We start from the raw sequence: 23,948 nt of genomic DNA on the forward strand, positions 1-23,948 counted from the left end.
ACCGGAAACACGCAGTTAGTTTATTTATAAAATGAGGAAGTGTAGTACGTATTATATAAGATTTTTGGCTGTGTGTCAAGAATATTAAATCCCAATAGATCTTCCTATCGCTCCGGACAGACTGCGATGTGCTTTGAATACAGGTGTGATGCTGATCAATCAAAATCTATCCAGGCGGAACGTATGAAAGAAATTATGAATTTGGAAACTGCTTTAAAATAATAATAATAATTTAATTCATTTAATATATTAAATGCATTTTAAATAAATTTCCTTATTAGATTACACTTATGATTAATGGAAATTAAGTTAATAAATGTTATTTCTAATCTGAAATATCACGTTATTGTACGATTGATAAAAATAATGGAAATTCAAAGATAACCGTTATCGGTTTAATATAAGATAATTATTTATTATGATTAACGCAGGTGTCTCATCTCGTATACAATTTAAAATATTTAATAAGAACAAAATACGTTAAACTCATTGTTGATTAACAATAATCAATTGTTTCAAGTTATTTCGATATAGTTTGTTTTAACAAAATTATGTTAATATCCAGAAACAATACATTCATTCATTTGTTTATTTTGGTTTGTTGGGCTTCGATTTTCGAAGACATGACCTATAAATTCCCAATGGCATGTCTGTCCTTCCTTAATTTTGAAAACGGAGTGAGATAGATGAAAGTCGATACCAGATATAGAAAGCTTAGAGGTAAGAGAAATGCTCTACTGTTAACAGGAAAAGTGTGATTTACAGGGGCGAGACACTATTAAAATTGAATGCATTGTGGGGAAAAATTGCAGCCTGACATTATGACGATGTCACAATAAATAAAAGCTCTTTCTTTCTAATAATTTGAGAAAGAAAAAATAATAATAACTATAAAGTGAAAAAATACATAGATATAAATTATTTACTTTCATATTAAATTTAAATATCTTTACCGAAAATTTAAATTCTGTTTAGTTGGTCATATATCTTAAATATTGTTAACATTTACATAATAACGAAGCTAGATTCCAGACCATCAAATTAGGGGGAACGTAACGTATGTCATACTAAATGTAACAATGCAGTACCTCATGATTTTCGTTATAATATTTTTATGTTAATAGATTCAATTATTCATAAATCGTTACATTATTAAAATTTAAATCCATAGAATGCATTTAAATTTAACATAAATTTTTCCTTATTGTTGGATTTGCTCACAAGTATTTGTTTAATGGCCAAATATGAATATATTTTAGTCATAATCTTGCGCTTCATTTAAAAGTAAGTTGATTTAATGCGGTCCGAAACAATACTTGGACACTCAGGATGAAGGATTTTAAAATCTTTTGGGATACATAATTACTGAATCTTTATTGTGACAATGTCACAATAAAGGACTGCAATTTTAATCATATTTTTAATGTATTTAATTTAAAATATATGCCTTCGATTTTAATAGTCTTGCCCCTGTACATCATACTTTTCCTGTTAACAAGAAAGTCATGCTGGTCATCTATCAATACATAACTCCATTCTGGTGTGAATTTTTGTATTAAATTAAGCCGGGTTTCTTGTATAGTTAATTGGATCCACGTGGTGTTTACCGAATTTTGCTTTTATTTGTAACACCTAGATAGGGGCCAGATTCTCTTAGAAAGTCTTCCTGGGAGGCATCCCTCTTGGCGGATGCTGTTGTATATAAACAGAATGGATAAGAGTCACGTTTATTTTTTACCCCAAATTATAATTGTTTGGAATATCTTGAAGATGAACGTTTCAAAACTATATTTCATGAATTAAAGTATAAACAAAGATAAAGAAATATTTTAAAATTCAAACTTTTAATAAAGTAATAACAATAATTTTCACAAGATGCAACATATTTCATAATGGATGTGATGCATTAAACTGTCTAAAGATGATTTTCGCTTCGTTAAATTTCTGAATTATTCAGAAACTAAATTTAGCACTTCCTCCAACAAATATTTAAAAATGTTTCACTTTACTAATATAGTTTTCTAAGCGTACATATTAAAATTGTATGCAATATAGTAAATTATAACGAAGACTTTTTGCATCTATACACTAAATTTCTATTGTACAGTTCTAGAAGTAGTTTCGGCAATTTCACTTAATGGTTTCCAATCCAATAACTCTTCAGCAGATCCAAAATCAATCCAGTTGTCTTCAATGTAATAAAATAATAATTGACATGGATTAATCGTTGTTGGAACATTAAAGATTTTACAATGTTTCTTAAAAATAGCAGGTATTTTATCTTACGGAAAGAATTAAATTTGTTCTCCAATATAAATTTATAACCTTTTCAGGACTGTTTATGGAATAATAACAGTAATGTAACAAGCTATTATTTTATTGTGACGTTGTCATAATGTCAAGATGCATTTTTAATCATATTTTTAGTTTATCTGATTTAAAATATATGCTCTCCACCTCAAATTAGTAGTGGCTTGCCCCTGTAAATCATACTTTTCCTGTTAACAATATAGCTTTCCTCTTACTCATAAGTTTTCTATATCTGGTCTTGAATTTTATCTATCTAACACCGTTCTCGAGAAGGACAAACAGACAGAAAACAGACAGACAACAGACAGACAGTGGGAATTTATAGGTCTATAATTTTTTCAAATTGCAACCCAATAATATCCATCATAATGGAAGANAATATAAATTTATAACCTTTTCAGGACTGTTTATGGAATAATAACAGTAACGTAACAAGCTATTATTTTATTGTGACGTTGTCATAATGTCAAGATGATTTTTAATCATATTTTTAATCATATTTTTAGTTTATCTGATTTAAAATATATGCTCTCCACCTCAAAATAGTAGTGGCTTGCCCCTGTAAATCATACTTTTCCTGTTAACAATATAGCTTTCCTCTTACCCATAAGATTTCTATATCTGGTCTTGAATTTTATCTACCTAGCACCGTTCTCGAGAAGGACAAACAGACAGAAAACAGACAGACAACAGACAGACAGTGGGAATTTATAGGTCTATAATTTTTTCAAATTGCAACCCAATAATATCCATCATTATGGAAGAAGATAAGCTAATTTATATTATATTTTGAATTAAAAAAATTAGATTCTTTCTTCGAAATACGAGAAAGGTTCATGTATCACGTAGCTACTATAAAACTATTTTTAAAATTTTCTAACCTAACCTAACCTAACCTATTAAAAATTATCTATTAATAATGTGAATTTATTTAATTGGGCTGCAATATTTGAAAATCGCAACCCAATTCACTAAATTTCCTTAATCTGGAGAACAGAGTTTAGATAGATTAAAGTCGAGACCAGATTTGGAAAGCTTAGGGGCAGGAGGCCTTGACTAACTATATAAGAACTTCCGATTTAAAATAGAAGTCACGTTATTTCAATTCAAATAAGATACAATAATACTGTACAAGGGTAAGATAAAACTAAAATTGAGAGCATTGCGAGAAAAACATGCAGTCCGGCATTGTGACAACATCACAATAAATAATTGTTAGTTTTAATTAAATAAGATTAATAATTTTTTTTAAAATTTATATAACACACCGTCTGAACTCATTAAAGCGTTAATTAAAAACTAATTTTAATAATAAGGAAAAAATTAATGAAAAACTTATTAGCATTTCGATCACAGGCCATCCCTTGAGTCAATCATAATTGAACTCAAGTTCTTTATTTTTTTATGTTTTATTATTAAAAAATTGTAATTTAAAATTTTATAATTTCCTCAACTTTTCTTCTTTGTTTTATCATCTTTTTATTTCTGAAGTAATAAAAAAAAAAACACGCAGAAAACGGAATTAACGTTAACTAATTTTACGAAGGAAGAAAAAAAAATTATTTGTAAAATATTTTGTAACGGGCGAAAATTGTTATTGCCAAATTTTCTTCAGCGCAGTAATTACACGGTGTCTTTCTATGTCACTCCAGTTAACTTTGTGTAACCTTAAATTACCTTCTAATAATAAGTCATGGAGTTTTTCCACGAGAAATTACTTGGCATTTATTCTTTTGCGTGTTTTCATTAAATTTTTATTGTTCCACCGTTAATGAGATTTTTTTTTCTTTTTGTCATGCCAACTCCAGCGTAATGCTAAATCACTAAAGATGAAAACGTTGATTATTTAGCATATTAATAAGTTTTACTGCTTATAAGATAATGGTCTAGACTGAAAAATTAAGCTTTCCTGTAAGAAAAAAGAAAAAAATTTGGATCATATTCATTAATTTTTCTCCAAAACGTATGCAAATATTTATCTTAAACAGTAACCTTTGTAATACTAAATGAGTAAAATCTGTCATCAAGAATTTGTATAAATTTATTTTGAGATAATGAAATTTAGTGGTTTATAAGAGGATTAAGAAATAGAAAATAAGATGTATTATGAAAACGTCTTAATCTGATTAAATCCTTTTTAAATCAACGACTCTCATTGAAACATTCCTTATTATCAATAGTCTTTTAATCCTCCTAATTTCATTCTAAATCAATTGATTAAAATATAACTATAAAGCTATTTTTTCTTTACTTTCACAGCAGTTATATGATCAAAAAGACCCCGAAAGATTTGGGCTCAAGAGACCTTAAAACGACAAGAAACGTAAGATAAAAAAATTGGGGGGTTTCTTGTGTGTATGGATGTTTGTGTGTGTGTGTCTACATGAAGCACGATTTTGTTCACTCAATTTGAAGTTTAATAACTCCTATAGTTTTTGTCGAGAATTTCTGAAATTTGGCAGAGGGGTTTATGTGTTAGGGCGATTAATGCATGTAAATTTTGGTGGTTAAAGGTAGAGGGAGTGAGGAGATAGAGGGGGTCACGTGTTATATCTCGAGTGGGATCGAAGTTAATGAAGATATTTTTATTAGCATTTAAAATTTTTTAAAATTAAACTAGTCTATATATAACCTTAAAATTAAGCTTTTTTCCTCTTTATAATAAGTAATAATATAAAAATAAATTTTAAATATAATCTGGTAATTAGACAAATACAACGAAGAATAGATTCTAAACAATGATAATTTTAGCAATGGTATGCTCGTGAAAATCAATACATGACAAAAATTTTGAAATTTTTACTTATTCGTAACGAAAATGCTATTTGCAATTCAATTAAAGTTGTCTTATCAACAAAAATAAAGAAAAATTTGTTTAAAATTTAAATTCTATTAGAATGTAGCGTTAACTTATACGAAAGAATCAATTATACATTAATTTTAAATGCTGTGATTCTTGTCTTTGGATATTTTTTATTTAATTTATTATTTAGTGCAACAAATGTATCATTTTCGAATTCAATATAAAGTAAATAAAATAAATACCATTTCTAAATGCATTTCAATTTGATTACATTTAAATTATTTTATAAATTTATCAGAACGTAGGTCGTTTATTTTGTTTTATTACATCTGTTCCGTTTAAATGAGGATCTATTGAAGAGAATATGATCAATTTATAGGCATAAAATGCTAGCAAATATTGATTAAAGCTTCCCACGATAAGTTCTTGTTGAGATGCGTGCATCATTCTATAAAAAATTCTACTGAAAAAAAATACAGCTTCGGCTTAAAAAATCTCGAAATTTTTTAAAAATTAATGTTTAAAATATTACACAATTATTAATAAAAAATACGGCATCATCATTTATCATCATTTATCCGTAAATAAAATTGATAATCATCAAAAATGTAACTCAATCTATCATAGCGAATAACTTCAATATATTAGATTATAAAAATAATTTCTTAAATTAAATGTAAGCTTTATATTTTTATTTAAAAAATTCATAAAAATATATAGCTTCAATATAATTAAAAAGATATAAAAACTTCCTCGTGTTTAAATATCGATTATAGATTTAGGTAATTATAAGTTTACATATTTTAATTGTCTAAATTTATGTATTTTAGAAAGATTAAAAACGATATTATTAAAAATTCGCCTGAGGATATTAATAAATCGATGATATTCAAGAAGGATTACGCATTCTTTCATTAAAGAGTAAAAAAAAATTACTCCCGTTTCCATACTTAATTGTTATTTAAATGATCAGATAAATTTTTATGTAGTATTATCCGAAAGGAACTCGTTTCACACTCCGATCGACGAGACTGCTTCATAAAATGCTAGAATATATCACCAAATTGAAACCTGATACTGTACGTAACAGCATCTTTCTGTAGAAATGGTGGCACAGAAATCGATCATTAGCTATTTACCTATTTATTTACAGTATAGCAATGAATATATATGTTAGTTCACTCAAGAAATGTAAATTTGCATCTTAATCGAACATTAAAATATATACACACTGAAACTTCTTGTGTAATTAGACTGAAATTCAAATTGAAGAACTATACATTCTCACTATTGTCTTCATTAATCTCGAGGAGTGAGTTAGATGAAAGTCAAGACTAGATATGTAAAGCTTATATTAAATATATACGAACATCCAGTCTAAAACGGAAGTCACGTTATTTCAATTAAAACAATTTTCTCTAAAAGAAGTTAGACAGATGCCTGGCACGACTCTGTTGCAAACAGGAAAAGTATGATTTACAGGGGCAAAGCGCTAATTTGAGATCGAGAGCTTATATTTTAAATTTAAAATACGATTAAAAATTATAGACAGTTCATTATACATTCTTTAATTTCAATTTGTTTATTTAAAAGAGAAATTCGAAAATGAATGCTAAGTTATTCAGAATAACAAAGCTAACTATGCAACGTTTCCAATAATCTATCTTTGCCATTGCTACATATATATCTTTAGGAAAATAATAATAATAAATAAGTCTTTGATGACTAAAAATTTTTGGTAATAAGGGATTCTTGTCATTAGTAATCAGCTTGATTATTAGTCATATCAATTTAATAAGAATAATTAGTTTTTAAGTATGTATAGTCAAACCTATGAACATAATAATATTAGGCCGTTATTTGGAGTTTATTTTGTACGTATTTTTATTCCCAAAAAAAGGGAAAAAACCATATATGCTTCTGAAAAAGTGGCCGTTGTTGGGAGATGGCCGTTATCACAAGTTCGATTGTAGTATACGTATGTATACCGCAAAATAATTTGTTTCCAAATATTTATCATTACATCACCATATTTAGAAGAATTAACGGCGTAATGTTATTAAATTTTTGAAATATTTATATGTTTTTTAATCTATTTAATATTTACTTTTAACAAANGGCAGTCTAAATGTATAGTAAAATTGTTAAGCTAACAAATCACTGGAGAATAAATTGTTAATGTTAATTAATGTGAGCAAAAGAAGTTAAAATATTCTGAATTTTTCTTAAATTTTTAATTCCATTTTTACATTCCCGGCTGTTATATAACAGAAAAAAAGTTTGTCAATCGGTTAAAAAATGATCCATTCCCCAAATTTTTACATTTTTGGACTCGGGACGTTGAAAATTCGAGAAATGCAAAAAATTCAGGAGGTTTTTCCATATGTATGGGTGCTAGTGTGTATGGAGGCACGATTTTGTTCGCTCAATTTAAAGCTTAATAACTCTTGTGCCTTTTGTCAAAAATTTCTGAAATTTTGCAGGGAGGTTTGTGTATTAGGGGTATAATGTCTATTAAATTTTGGTGGTTAAAGGTCGAAGGGGTGGAGAGATAAAGGGTCGTGTGTATCTCCAGTAGAGTCGGACTTAATAACGATTTTACTCGTTATTATGATTTAAAATTTTTTATAAAACCCATTCTTACCCTCAAAATTCAGTTTTTTTACATTTTATAATAGTTGAAGATATAAAATTTTTTTCAATAAATTATCATAAGAGATACTGCCAACAAATGTTGCCGGAAAAGTTAAGCAACTTCTTGATAGAATTTTTTTATTTATTTTACTTTTTATAGTCAAGTAACAGAAGTACAGCACAGTGAAACGTGTAAACCGGAAGCTTAATACACTAGACATAGTAAAAGTCATATAATGTGAATTACTTTTACCTGTTAAAAATAATATAGAAACATTATTGTCTAATAAAAATTCTATGAAGTATGCTAGAATGAACGTAATTGGTTCTAGCATACATCGAAATATATGTATTTAGGGGTAATTCGTACCAGGCCCATAACCTGAAGCAAAGTTACCATCCAACACTACCATTTAAACAGATAAAATATAATTGTAAAATAATGTAAATTTAATTTATTTAACTGTTATAATGTACATGTAAATTTGAAGAGCATAAATATCTTCAAAAAACATACGAAAAGCAAGTAACTGAATCTTACAAACGAGAACAATGATAATGGACTGACATTCTAAAGCCGGATATACACTTATTAGCATACCTGTGAATGAAAAAACTCAGTTTTTTTCATTAACACCTTTAGGTATGAGCAATATATAGGGGAAATACGGACAAAATGACATATACGTACAAAATGACATAGGCACCATAATTTGAATTTGGCGGTCTCAAGCGCACAACTGACCATGATACCATGTTATACGAGCGGCTTTTACTAACCTGTCAAAATGTGAACGCACTTTTCTCATTGGCCCGGGTGTCATGGCCGACGACAAAAAATGATACGTTATGAGTTTTTTTCCTCGCAACAAGTTTTTTTGTATAGATGGTGTTTTTCACTATTTTATCTACTTGTGTAGCATTTATTTCAACCCTCAAGAATTTGTTATTGCATTTAAATAACTTTTTCCATTAAAAATAACATCTTTGTATTTATTTTATAATTTTGTTTTTTTATAACGTTATATGGACAAAACGACATACATAGGCAACGGACATAATGACATACCTATCATTTAGTCCATAAGAGCTTAGTCAAGGAACTTACCTTAATCTCTTAACGTTTTATTAATTATAAAAAATGGGTTCCAAACAAAGTCTTTCATTATTGTTTAAAAGAAATTTTAGTACAAAACTTTATTTCCTTTCTTACGTATTATTTACAAACTTATTATATTTCACATAACAAGAAACTTGCAACGAATCACGTGACTCGACAAACCTCTTTAGTTTTAACTTCTACTCCTAATATGAAGGCAATTAAATCAAAAAATGAGTCCAAAGCTCCGCCAGAGAAAAGGAGACGAAACATTACTAAAAAGTTACTTGAAAAAGAAAATTTTCCTAATAACTTTCATGATGATAAAGAAGACTGTCCATGCATATATTGCGATGATTTTTTTTCCCGATCTAAGCCTGGAGAAGACTGGTTACGGTGCTTAAATTGTTTCTGTTGAGCTCACGCTTCTTGCGCTGACGTTTCTAAAAGAGCCAAGCGTTTCATTTGTAAACTTTGTCAGTAATTTTATAGTTTTTACGTGTATGTCATTTTGTCCATAGTATATGTCATTTTGTCCATAGTGGATGATCTCGATTAAACTAACAATATTTTTTTTCTATTATTTTAATATTGTAAATGTTTAGTATATTTCATAGTTAAAAAACCAAAGATGATTGGTGTAGAATATGACAGTGCTGTGATTTACCAATAAAGAGTTATGAACCTAAAACAAAACCGTATGTCATTTTGTCCGTATTTCCCCTACTGGTATATACTCTGTATACGTTCAGATATAATCAGTGTATATACGGTCAAATATTACCAATATATACGCTTTTAGGTATGACTAGTGTATACCGGTATACCTGAACAGGCATATCAGTTTAGGTATGCCGGATGGTGTTCAAGTATACCTGTACATATATTACAGCTTAATCAAAACGGCATGTCATGTATGTATGTGTTATGTCGGCCAATGGTCTTTCTCCATATTTGTTTTATCATCTATCTCCGTTGTAATATTTTAATTTTTTTCATAAAAAAACTGTTCACTAGTTCATACTAGCGTACCCAACTGCACATAATTTCTAATAATTTTGCTATTAATTGGCTTGAAATTGATAATGAACTTGTTGTTAACTTATTATAATCGGCTCCAGTAATGATGATTATTATTAGGGGAGACCGGGGCAACTTCGGCATGCGGGGCAAGTTTGTCAAGCTCTTTTTTTTAAAAACAAATTAAAAGGAGACTTTGGTTATAGGTTAGGCAGTTGAGTTTTATTGGTGGCTTGTTGAGTGTAGTGTTTTTATTGTTCTCCAGCAAGCGTAGTTGAATTATCAAGCAAATTTTCATTTTCGTTCAATTCCATATAATATTTTTTTCCCATTTATATTGAATTGGCAGGTTTTGTTATAATTCCATGATAACGAAAGTTACTTTTCCTGTTAGAAGGATGTAACTTCAACTTATTCATGTGGCCAGATCGTGGCTTGGCATTCTGTTCTCAGTGTTGTACTTAATGTTTCGAAATCATGACTAGCGGGGTAAGATCGGCAACATAAAGCCACATTAGAAGCAAAGGATAAATATCAAACAGATGATAAATGAAAACATGTTTGCATTTGTTATTCATGTATATATGTCTTTGAACTTGCATTTCGTTGTAATAATATTAAATGGGTGTTGGATTTGTATTTCTTTGTTTTAATAGTAAATTCCAACTTATACATTGTTAATAACATAATTTTATATACGTGCCTATCTTGCCCCATTACTGTTGCCCCTATACCAGGGGCAACTTTATTAAAAATAATTAAAATAATTACAACTTTACAAAAAGAGAGAAGTTGCCGATCTTGCCCCTATACCCGGGGCAACTTCGTCAATTTCTCTCTTCTTGTAAAGTTGTAATTATTTTAATTATTTTTATTTCCAAACTGATTTTAACCAGTTCTATAGTAAGGTAACATTCCAATAGACAATATGCAAAGCTTTTTTTTCAGTTTACAGCAGTATTTATTACACAAAATTTAAGTAAAGCTTAACATGCCGATCTTGCCCCGGTCTCCCCTATATTAAAAATTGCAAGTAATCATCAACGTCATCATGAATATTATTAGATCGTCTTCCATTAAAAGTATACAGAATTAATATAAAAAAAGTTATAATTATGATTCATTTCTTTCTTCGTTATTAGATAGAATTAGTATGTGGCATTGAAATTTAAATAAAAACAAAAGTTAAAAATGTAAATAAATGAGGAAACGAAAACAATGGGAAGACAAAATTCGTAATATTTATAAAGAAATTGAAAATATCACTCAAATCACAAGGAAAAAAAGTATTAAAATAAAAATAAAACCAATTAGAATATAATAGAATTAATAAAACTAAAGAAAAACACTATAGTAATATATATTTCAGTTGTTCGGATAAATGGTGTCTAACCGAAGCAAACAGCGGAACAACCAAAAGTGACAACCAAATATATGTGTCTCAGAGTAGAAATTGATCGCTCAAGCTTTATATATAAATATGTCTATATACAATATAATATCTTCCGTTAACCATTGGAACTTTAGCAATAAATCAGCAACAGCTTCTGTAATAGCAAAATAAACTTAAAAAAATTTCGATTTTTAGAAAAATAAAACTTTGCATCACTTTTTAAGTCTAAATAACACGTATTTTGAATACTGAAAAGAAGAATGAATTAGAATATCTAGAAGAAAGTAAAATATTTTTGCATCCTCACACCTATCAAATAAAAGAAAAAAGTACTTTTCCTATGTACTTTTACCAATTTTTACCATAATACAGTAATATATAACGTGAAAATTTTTATAATGAGTTAAACTCTAAGTGTAAAACTATTCAGTTTTCAATTTGTTTCTCATTATGTAAATTCTCTTATTCAATTTTAAACTTTGCAATGAACGTATATTCAAATTTAAACTATTTAAAGTAGTCTTTGAATATTCATAACGTAGCCGTTTCTCTCACTTTCGCATTTCTATCGGGAGATGAGATTGTTAAAAAATGGAAACTCTGTTGCATCCGTTTAAATCTTCTATAACAAAATAGTGGATTTAAATACAAATATGGTATACACATCTGTTTCACACACCTATCTATACATATAAGATATACAAATCTGTATTTAAATTAACAGTATTCATATAATAGTAATGGTTTGTAATGGCATGAATAAAAATCTTATTAAACAACTAATATAAAACATGACAATATTTATATTTTAATAGAACCCTTATGGGAAGAAGGTCCCGGTGTAGAACGAAAGTCACGTTATTTCAATTCAAAATTTCTCTAGAACAGAGTTAAATAGATGACCGACATGACTCCATTGCTAACGGAAAGTATGATGTACAGGAACAAGACACTACTAATTTGAGATGGAGAGCATATATTTTAAATTAAATAAATTAAAAATACTATTTTAAAATTGCAACCCTTTATTGCGATAATCTCACAATAAATAATTGCTCGTTTTATTTACATAATATCAGTTAAAAGATGTTAACTACACTTTGCTCTATCCTCAAATCATAATTTTGTATAAAACTATGTTCTACTTTACTCATTCTTATGAATTATAAACAAAAGTAACAATATCAAATTGAAGAATATGAATTGCTCTCACGTATCTTGAAATGTTTATCTTCCATTTATCTCAATAATACGATTTTTAACTGCTAAACAAAGGATGATAGATCTTAATTATCTCAAATCCGTTGAACATGTGTGTATTATTACATCACATTCGAAAATTACAATAAAATGCTTTGCTATTTCCAAAAAAAAATTTTAAACTAACATTTGGGAATTCATCAAATATTAGATTTTTTTTTAAATAAAAAGAAGAATGGAGCATGAAGAAACATTTTAAGAAATTTAACGTCTTTCTACGAATAAACAGTTATCTATTCTACGAATAAACATTTATCTATTCTCTGAATTAAACATTAACTTTCGAGAAAGAAGAAAATAAAAGACGGGTATATTCTATTATTAGTACGAGTAGGTTCTATTCTTAAATGTTTTAAAATTAAAGTCCATTGTCAACACTCGAGTTCTAATATCATACTTTACAAAATAATAATGTAATTAGTAACCCAACAATAGAATTAAATCTTCAATTAAAACACGTAACATCTCCGCGCATATAAAGTTTGTAAATAAGCTTCGAGATGTATCTTAATAACTAATTTCATTATTAATTATATTAATTTATTACAACAACAGAAGAAATTTTAAGCAACTGAATTGATTAGGAACCTACTCTATACCCATTATTTAAAATTAATTATATTTTTAATTTATTTAATTCAAAATATATGCTCGCGATTTCAAATCGCTAATGTCTTGCCCCTGTAAATCATACTTTACCTAATAACAAGAGAGTAATGCTGGTCATATATACTGTATATAGCTCTGTTCTGAAGAAAAATTTTTAAATTGAAATTGCAATCCAAAATTATAAGATAATATTGAATTAAATTTTGCTGATGAAAAAACAGGAATATACATTTTAAAGTCTAATTTAAATATTCATCCTGACTATTTGCGTGTAAGTTTAGAACGACGTTCGATACAATGAGTGTCTGATGCTTTGATTAAATTTTTTTTTACTTTGTTTCACACGGCAGTGATATTAAATTTTTGCACGTTTACCTATCTTCTATCTCGGGTCAACTTGCTTATAGAATATAAATGAATTTTCTTTAGAATATTTTAATCAGTTCTTTCATATCTTATTAGCTTCTTGTAATTTTACTTTATTAAGTATAATTACACAAATTTCACATATAAAATCAAGTAAATTAAGTTAATTTTTCATATTTTTTTTCTTTTACGTTTGCATCATTATCGCCATTGAATGACGAAATTGGAGAGAAATTTAATTTTTAAATGCATTTTATTAAATCATTCGTAAATTTGTTTATAACAACGATAAAAATAAGTTTTAAAAGATAGAAATTCATTAAAAATAATGAATTTCTATCTTTTAAATAAACTTCTTCATTTACCTAGACTCTATATATAAAATTCTTTGATTTTTCAGACGTATATAATAAGCTTTTAGTAAAATTATATATAATTATCTTAATAATATTGTTAAGAGATTTTTTAAAATATATAAAAAAAGTTTTTAATTTATATTTTAAACTTAAAAACACGCTATAAAACTCCATCGCATCGTTTTTACGTGAGGAGAATTGTCATCCTATTTATATTTAACCCTTATAAACTTATAAATGAATAAATCACACAAAAAATAATAAATAAAATAACGTTAGTTAAGTCATTTTTATATTTACAATTTGAAGCTATATAAATCAATTGTCTATTTATTTATTTTAATTTACACTAGAAATTGTCTTACAGACAAAAGATTTCCATTAATCATTAACTGGTGCAATCTCCAATCTCTTTGCTCCTCTTTCCAACGCGTTTTATCAGCATTTGAATTAGTTCAAAGCATATAAACTTTTGAAATTCGAGTAGAATTAATAGACCTCGCCTCAAATGCTCTTTATAAAAACCTATTTAAAGAAGGTAGTTTGTTAAATTTTTACAAATCTCTTTCAAAAGATAATTTTAAAAAGTCTTAAGAAGTTTTTCATTTTCGCTTATACCTATGGCACCTTAGAGAGCAAAATCCTTTGGAATATGAAATATATAAAACCGAAATCTATAACATCATCATCTAACGAATATCTACGGAGGATTTTAAAACTGGGTGCCACTTTAATCCTCAACTTTAATGACATTCCTTCAAATAAAGCTGTTGCAAATTCCACATTGATTTATGTCCGTTGTTATTCAGAAATTTCAAAACAATCTTAATTTTAATCTTCTACTTACTTTCCAGATTACTCTTTTACAGCTTCTCCCCTCTCAGAAAAACGTTGGTGATTCCTAATCAAGTGGCATTGTCTGATTAGAATTAAAAGTAAGTTCGGTAAGTTCTTTTATTTGGGTTAAATTTTTAAAAATTACTAATTTATTATTATTTTATAACAGCATTAAAATATCTAATACACATCAAAAATCTTCCTTTAAATGCTTTATATATACTAGATATATTTATTATTACAGCAATTCAAACAATCGAAAATTACAATATACAATTACTTATTTTAAATTAAAAAAGCTTTCCTGTCTGGTCTCGATTTTCATGTATATAACTCTGTTCTCGAGATCAATGAAGGACAGACAGACAGATGACGTTAGGAGTGTATAAGCCTGCAATTTAAAGCTGCTTGAGTTATTTCATATTCTATAAGTCTATATACAGAATAGTCAAAATATTAAGACAGAAACCATATTAATTTTCTTGCATATCTAGTTACATGAGAAGGCAAAACAAACTAAAATTAATTAAAGTCTACATCAATTTATTTACAAAAACGAAACGTTAATTCGTCTGTCGGCTCTGTTTACTCAATGAAATGTATGCAGCAATTATATTGCATAAAATTATAGCATGTTCTAAACAGCTCTATAGTGTTAATGTTTTCATATTTAATGAACAAATCATGTAAATTTATACTCGAAATTTCTTAGTTTTTATTTGTAACTACGATATTTGACTTTGAAAATATTAAATTATGTATTTCTCCGTTTCATTTATTTATGTCACATATTTTTACATTTTTATCATCATTTCTTGTAATAATCGAACAAATGTAGATCTTAATTATATCATTATAATAAAATAATCAATTTCTCCATTTTTTCAACGAAACGATGATAATATAAATCGAGCAATTGTTTATTGTGGCGTGGTCACAATGCCAAGATGCAATTTTTTAATTGTATTTTTAATTTATCTAATTTAAAATATATGCTCTCCACCTCAAATTAGTAGTGGTTGCCCCTGTACATCATACTTTTCCTGTTAACAGTAGAGCTTTCCTCTTATCCTAAAGCTTACCCTATCTGGTCTGGTTTTTTATCTATCTAACTCCATTTTCGAAAATTAATGAATGACGACGGCCAGACGGACGACAGTGGGAATGTATAAGTCTGAAATTTGAAAACAGCAGTTTAATAATGAAGTAGAATTCTTATTATAGGAATTGAATTGGTCTACAAGTGATTCGGATAAGTGGATTAACATGTAAAGAATGAAGATGTCCATATCTTCATATTAATAGTAAATCATTCAACATTTACTGAGTATAGATTTATTTTAACGATTGATTTCAACATTGGCATTTTTCGTACTTCAGAACTTTATACATTCTTTAAGAAATAAGTAATGGCCATATTGATAAACGACATTTTAATTTTGTGAATTAATGACGTTGACGTATTATCATTTCTATAAGTTTATTTATGACGTAAATAAAATAATTTCACGAAAATTGAATTAAAGAACACTTTGCTTTATCAGTGATCAAATTGGGTTAAGAGGCATTTATTTCTAAGAAATTATCAATATATTCCGGGCACGTTTATCAACTACAAATTAATAAACAAAGACTTTATGTCACGGCTTGGATAGCATTTCAGGAATTGTATTTGTACGATAGTTTTACTTTAAATTTGCTGTACGATTATAATTATTCGTTTATAAGAGTAACTAAAATGAACACTAATTGAACCGAGTATTTACAATAATGAAACTGCAAAACACAAAAACTTTCTTGGGCTTAAATTGAGTGTGAGTGGACTTTAGAGACTGTAAGAGTTGGGTTCACCACAGTATTTTTTCTATGGTGTCAAAGAATATTCATGCCAAATTTGATGCGGATACGTTGAACAAACAGAACTCTTTACCTAACATACATACTGTACATACTTTCACTTTTATGAGTATAGCGATTGTGATTACTAAAACCATACAATTTTTAATATACAAGGGGTGCAAAAGTACAGATATTTTATATTCATTTTTAGTATTAGTTTCTACTTTTATTATTTCATATATCTAATTTATAGATATAAATTATGTATAAAACTGTTCTTTCCTGCATGCTTTTCCAATAATAAAAACTGTATACCTACTTTCACACTCCTCTTACATAGGGGAGACCGGGGCAACTTCGGCATGCGGGGCAAGTTTGTCAAGCGCTTTTTTAAAAAAACAAATTAAAAGGAGACTTTGGTTATAGGTTAGGCAGTTGAGTTTTATTGGTGGCTTGTTGAGTGTAGTGTTTTTATTGTTCTCCAACAAGCGTAGTTGAATTATCAAGCAAATTTTCATTTTCGTTCAATTCCATATAATATTTTTTTTCCATTTATATTGAATTGGCAGGTTTTGTTATAATTCCATGATAACGAAAGTTACTTTTCCTGTTAGAAGGATGTAACTTCAACTTATTCACGTGGCCAGATCGTGGCTTGGCATTCTGTTCTCAGGGTTGTACTTAATGTTTCGAAATCATGACTAGCGGGGTAAGATCGGCAACATAAAGCCACATTAGAAGCAAAGGATAAAAATCAAACAGATGATAAATGAAAACATGTTTGCATTTGTTATTCATGTATATATGTCTTTGAACTTGCATTTCGTTGTAATAATATTAAATGGGTGTTGGATTTGTATTTCTTTGTTTTAATAGTGAATTCCAACTTATACATTGTTAATAACATAATTTTATATACGTGCCTATCTTGCCCCATTACTGTTGCCCCTATACCAGGGGCAACTTTAATAAAAATAATTAAAATAATTACAACTTTACAAAAAGAGAGAAGTTGCCGATCTTGCCCCTATACCCGGGGCAACTTCGTCAATTTCTCTCTTCTTGTAAAGTTGTAATTATTTTAATTATTTTTATTTCCAAACTGATTTTAACCAGTTCTATAGTAAGGTAACATTCCAATAGACAATATGCAAAGCTTTTTTTTCAGTTTACAGCAGTATTTATTACACAAAATTTAAGTAAAGCTTAACATGCCGATCTTGCCCCGATTTCCCCTATATTGCTGTAAGGCATAATTCCAATGAGCATGAATTTTTATTTACATAGATAATTAGGTAAAACAATAGGAATTTTGCAGAAAATGTCCATTCCTATCTTTTTCGTTTATTTTTATGCTAATTGTTTATTTACTTTAGAAGTAAGCTGCATATTGCATACACAGAATTAATTCATTTGTTTTTGTTTTTCGTAAATTCAATATACCGAAATAATTTCTGAGATTATTTACATATAAGAAAAAATAAATACAAAAACAAACCATGTTTTTCTTATGAATAAAATTACATTACTCTTTGTTTAATATAACAAGAAAATGAGAATAAAAAAGTGCATAATTTTAATTAAATTTTCAAAAAAAATGCAAATTGGTTATTGGCAATACAGGTTAATATATTCATAAAAACTAATTGGCACGAAAAGACAGAATATTAAAAATTCAATTAAATATAATACCATATATAATTGCATGGAAGTCCGCAGAGGGAGGCAAAGGGGAACACTTGCTCTCCCTTGAAATATAATAAAAATCTAACAAATTATAATCGTAAAAGCGATTGAGGTACCTTACAGTCCTTATACCTTATATACCTTATATTCCTCGGCCAAGCGATTCTATGACTGTCTTTTTATACTGATGTAATACTGAACAATCTACTTCTGAAAACACCCAAAAATTAAATAATTAAATTTATTGATGTAACAAGCTGTTATTTATTGTGACATCGTTACAATACCGGGCTGTAATTTTTTGTTACAATGCTCTTAATTTTAATAGTGTATTGCCTCTGTACATCATACTTTTCCTGTTAACAACAGAGTCATGCCGATCATCTGATGAAAATTATTGAAATTACGTGACTTCTCTTCTAAACAGAAGATCGTATATATAGTACATTGGGGCCTCATTCACCTAAGCTTTCCATATCTGGTCTCGTCTTTCATCTATCTAACACATTTCTTGAGATTAAGGAAAGACAGACAGATAACCAGCCAGAATTTATAGGTCTGCAATTTTTTTAAATTGCTAAAAATTGCAGTCCAATTACTACTGATCCCCAGTAAAATGTTCTGTGAACGACCTTGAATGATAGATATATACATAAACGTGATTATTTCATTATTAATGCAGCTTGGCTTTGTAGCTCTTGTGCCAATTAATCATACGAAATTATTTCCATTGTACGAATAACATTGTTTATAACTTTAAATATTATCATTATAACTTTACAAAGAACAAGTTTAAAATTTACTTAATCTTCTATATTTCTGCCAGTCACACGCCACATTTGTGTATAATTAAGAAGTAATCGATTGCTTGATTTGTCGTCGTGAAGATCCAACAGATTCACGCAACGAACATACAAAACTAATTTTGAAATTGCCAAGGAAATAAACAATATTTACACTCTGCAGACATAGAAATTTTTCAATTTGATAAAGAGACGAGCAATTTCTAATCTTTGAACTGTTAATCAAAGAGAGTGAACGTCCAGTAACTGGATTAATTAAATAAATATACTAAAACAGAACTTTACACCCATTTCTCGTTTAATTTGCCTCGGGATTGGGAGTGAAAAGTTCCATCTGTATGCAAAAGAATAATTGTTACAAGTATCTGTTGAATTTTATTGGAAAATTACAGAGGAATATCGACATTTGCTCATCCCTTTATTTGTATTCATTAATCTGACGCCTACGCTTATACAAAAACTGAAATCAGGTTTCACTACTGTAACGTGAGTACGGCAGTGAAATCTGATTTGAATTTTCTTTATGAACACTGAAACTTTTTTACATAAAGTAATTAATAAGAAGAAATAATCTCATCGACTTAAACGTAAGTAAAGAATGACATCGTCACAATACCACGCTGCAATTTTTAAGCGTATTTTTAATTTACGTAATTTAAAATATATGCTCTCCATCTCAAATAAGTAGTGGCTTGCACCTGTACATCATACTTTTCGTTTAACAATAGAGTCGTGCCGGTCATCTATCTAACATCTTGAAATGATATGACTTCTGGTTTGCATTGGAAGCCATTGTATAGTTAACCGGGACCTTCTACCCCTATAGTTTCCATATCTGCTCTCCATTTTCATTTCTCTAACTCCGTTCTCGAGATTAAGGAAAGACAGACAAACAGACAGACAGTGGAAATATATAGGTCTACAATTTTTACAAATTGCATTCCAATGAAATTTTAAAGTTATCCATTATAAAATCGAACAACTTGGATTCGTATATGAAACGACTTTTATCTAATTTATTAATAAGAACGTTAAAGAGTGCGTTTTTATTTATCAAATTTATAAAAATTATAAATAAACGAAATGCATTTCGATTAACTTTTAGGAGAAACAATATAAATTTAAGCTGTTAGTTTATACTCGGAGAATTTGTAATATATCATTCGATTAAATTTTAATAGGAGATGTACTAGGATTAGTAGACAATAAATGTTCGTTAATTCTACTAAAAGGTGTTTAGTTTGATTTACGGTAAATAATCCTAAAATCCTACTGTAAACAGTAGGAAACAACTGCTACACAACAATGAGAAAGGTAATTTTAATTTAATTACTTTAATTTTCACAAAGAAACATTGAAAATTTTAAAAACGCATATGTAGAAAAACATATTTTAAAATAAAAACATAGGTTTTAATCATATCCATATAAATAGCCTCAAGATTAATTTCTATATTTTGCCTATCAGTAGATGAAACCACCGAACACTGATCGTGGGTTCGCACCTCGCCAAGGGGCTAGAATTTTCCGGTTTTCTTCATATTTTTAACCAGTGGTGCGATTTATATGATAGATTCATAGAGCCCAGGAGAATTTGAGTTAGGTGACCTCATGCAGTGTTGACTTCAGACATTTTTCTTGGGGGGGGGAATGTTTTAGACAGAAAATATTTTCTTTAGTACATTAGTTTAGGCTCCTGTTCATGGGTTTACAGGATAACATGCCACTGTTTTGTAACTAAATAGGGACCAGTTTCCCATAGAAATACCTCCCTGGAGAAATCCCCATCGGCATATCGCCTGCGAGTTGCATTGCCTCATACAAACAAACAAACAATTTCGATATTTTAATATATTCTCTGATAATAAAATGAGTAAATATTTCAAAAAATAAAATTTTGACATTTCAATTTATACAGTATATTCAACTCTATATAGATTTATGTTTACGTGGATTATAAATTCAATAAGTTAAAGTCACGCAATTTTCTTATTTAAGTTTATAACTAAATGATAAATGTAGAGAATATGATTTATAGAAAACTAGCCATATATATCAATATTTTAAATCTAATGAAAAAAAGAATAGATTACACGTCAGTAGTGGGAATTGTTCGCAGAACTCAAAATCTAATTATTTTATATATCTTTTTTATTACGTTTATTTTAAAATAATATAACAAAAAATGCGTTTTAATATTTAAATATTACAAGCAGAATAATTTTCTCGCGTGTTTATATCTTATAACGTTTTTAATATGTTATATTAATATAATAGAAGCGTGTTACCATACTTTATATTTATGGTTACTTTTACGTTGTAAAATATTTTATGATTTTTTAATTAAAAATAAAATAATGTACATCGTAAACTATTTGATTTAAAATAAAGTATATGCTCTCAATTTTACTAATGTTGTCCATCTGTTTATAATAGTTTTCCGTTTTTCTATATCATATCCAAAGAATTAACAGATGTTTGAAGATTCCTATTACTTTCCTGGTTGTTAAGAGAAGCTGTTATATATATACGTAGAAGTATGGCAATCAATCAAAAAATAGCTTCCCAAAATTTTCACATTATTGGACTCAAGGGACCTTGAAACATCGAAAATACAAGAAAATTTGAGGTTTTCTTCCTGTATGTGTTTATGGGGCACGATTTTCTTTACCCATTTTCAAGCTTAATAACTCTTTTGCCCTTTGTCAAGAACTTCTGTAATTTTGCATGGAGATTTGGCTATTATAGGCAATGGTGCTATTAAATTTTGGTAGTTAAAGATCGAAGAGATGGGGAGATACAAGGTGTCACGTTTCGTATCTCGAATGGGAAAAGATTTTACTCCTTATTAGTATTTACAATTATTTTAAAATTATACCTCTACCCTCAAAATTAACTTTTTTGCCATCTTATATTAATTAATAATATAAAAAGCTTTTCAAATAAAATCTCGCAACAGATGGCGCCACACACAATTTTAACTTAATTGCCGGGAAAGTTATGCAACTCGTCGCTGAATTTTTTTTTTTAATTTGCTTTTAAACTAGGAATAATGTGTTTTGGCATAATTACTCTCTTCAGAGTAATAGCCTACGTATAGCCTACTTCAACTACATCTGAATTACACACCACGAATTCGTGAATAGGATAAAATTAAATAATATAAATAGTCCTGAACACGAATTATATTACCAGACTGAAATCATTTTATCGTGTGAAATTCGAAATGATATTTATTCAATTCGTTTTATTATAAAATAAAAATGGAACAGATAGCATTGTGTAATACTGTATTTGAAATAAATGAGAAAATCTAATATTTCAAGTTTTAAAAAATATATTTTAAAAAAAAATAGTCCTATTTTATTAGCTCAATATTGCGGAAAAAATTTTTCAGGAAAAAAATATGTCGCCTTTTCAATTTATTCAAAAATTGCATCTCGTCAAGGAAGTATATTTCAGATATTGATCATTTCTACATTGTACCATGGATGACTTCATTAAGAAAATAAGCTTATTTCTTTTGTTATATGAGAATTGAAGAATATGGTTCCATAAAGAGTTGGGTAGAAAAGATAAATTTAATAAATTTTTCGGATAGTTTTTTTATTTTTTACTTTATTCCAGATTATTTTAAACGTAAAAATAATATAGATTTCCTTTACATAACCGCCATTGTCGATATTTTGTTACTGGTTATTTCTTAACCAAAGACAGAAGAAACAATTCTAATCGATTTATATATCTACATATACAAAAGTCAAAAATGTATGTATGCATGTTTCTTTGTTTGTTACGCAAAGGATTCCGTACCATTCAACGTATCTTCACTAAATTTGATATGAATATTATATGACAGCGTATAAAATATACTGTGAGGTCCCTACCCGCAACCACTCCTAAACCTTTTAATTTGCTATGTATGTTTGTTAGGTTTTACTAAGCAAACATACATAAAAACGTGAATAATAGGTTTTATATCGTTTAACATATTCGCATCAAATTTAGAATGGATATTCTTCGAAACTCTATAAAGGTACTATGGGATTCTACTCTCAAAACGCTCCGAGAAAACTTAACAAGAAAACTTAATTTAAATTTTTTAAATTAATAACAAGAAAACTTAATTTAAAATTTTTTCACTGATATGAGTTAGTTAGATTACCCGCATGACTCTATAGATAACAAGAAAAGTATGATGTACAGGGGCAAGCCACTACTAATTTGAGGATGGAGAGCATATATTTTAAATTAGATTGATTAAAAATTGCAGCCCACATAGTGTCGTTTTATTTGAATCAACACTAAAACAAGCACCGAAAAACTGATATACAGTAATTCTGGTAAATACTTTTTTTTATTACTAAATCTATATATAAAATTAATAATAAAATAGATTTGGCTTTCGGCTAAATAAAGCTATCTATAGTCTATATAAATTATTCTTGTGTGTTTGAAAATACAATTTTCAAACCTTTGTGTGTGTGCGTGTGTGTGTTCAACTACTTCATTTCTCAATCTACTCGGCTGTAAAGAAAATACAATTGCATATTATTATGTTTCTGCATTTGAATACAAGTCTTTATGAAATTATTTTCGTGAAAAATAATTTGTCGGTCGAACGAACCCGAAATTAATTAATCAAAATTACGTTAATGAAAACAACAAAAATAATGGAGGAAAATAACTTTTATAAAAATAAAAAATAAATTTAAAGGAAAAAAAACTATAATAATTTATTTTAAAATATATGCTCTCCACCTTAAATTAGTAGCCCCCTGTACATTATACTTTTTCTGTTGTTAATAGAGTCATGCAGGTAATCCATCTAACTCCTATCAGAGGAAAATTTCTTAATTAAATGGGGCAACTGTCCCATTTGTCCCCCTCTGCAAACACCCATGCAGTGTACCAACGTTGAACGAAGAATAAAA

The sequence above is a fragment of the Centruroides sculpturatus genome, unplaced genomic scaffold, assembly GCF_000671375.1.
Source record: "Centruroides sculpturatus isolate CEXI.00-Female unplaced genomic scaffold, Cexi_2.0 scaffold60, whole genome shotgun sequence".
NCBI classification, from domain to species: domain Eukaryota; kingdom Metazoa; phylum Arthropoda; class Arachnida; order Scorpiones; family Buthidae; genus Centruroides; species Centruroides sculpturatus.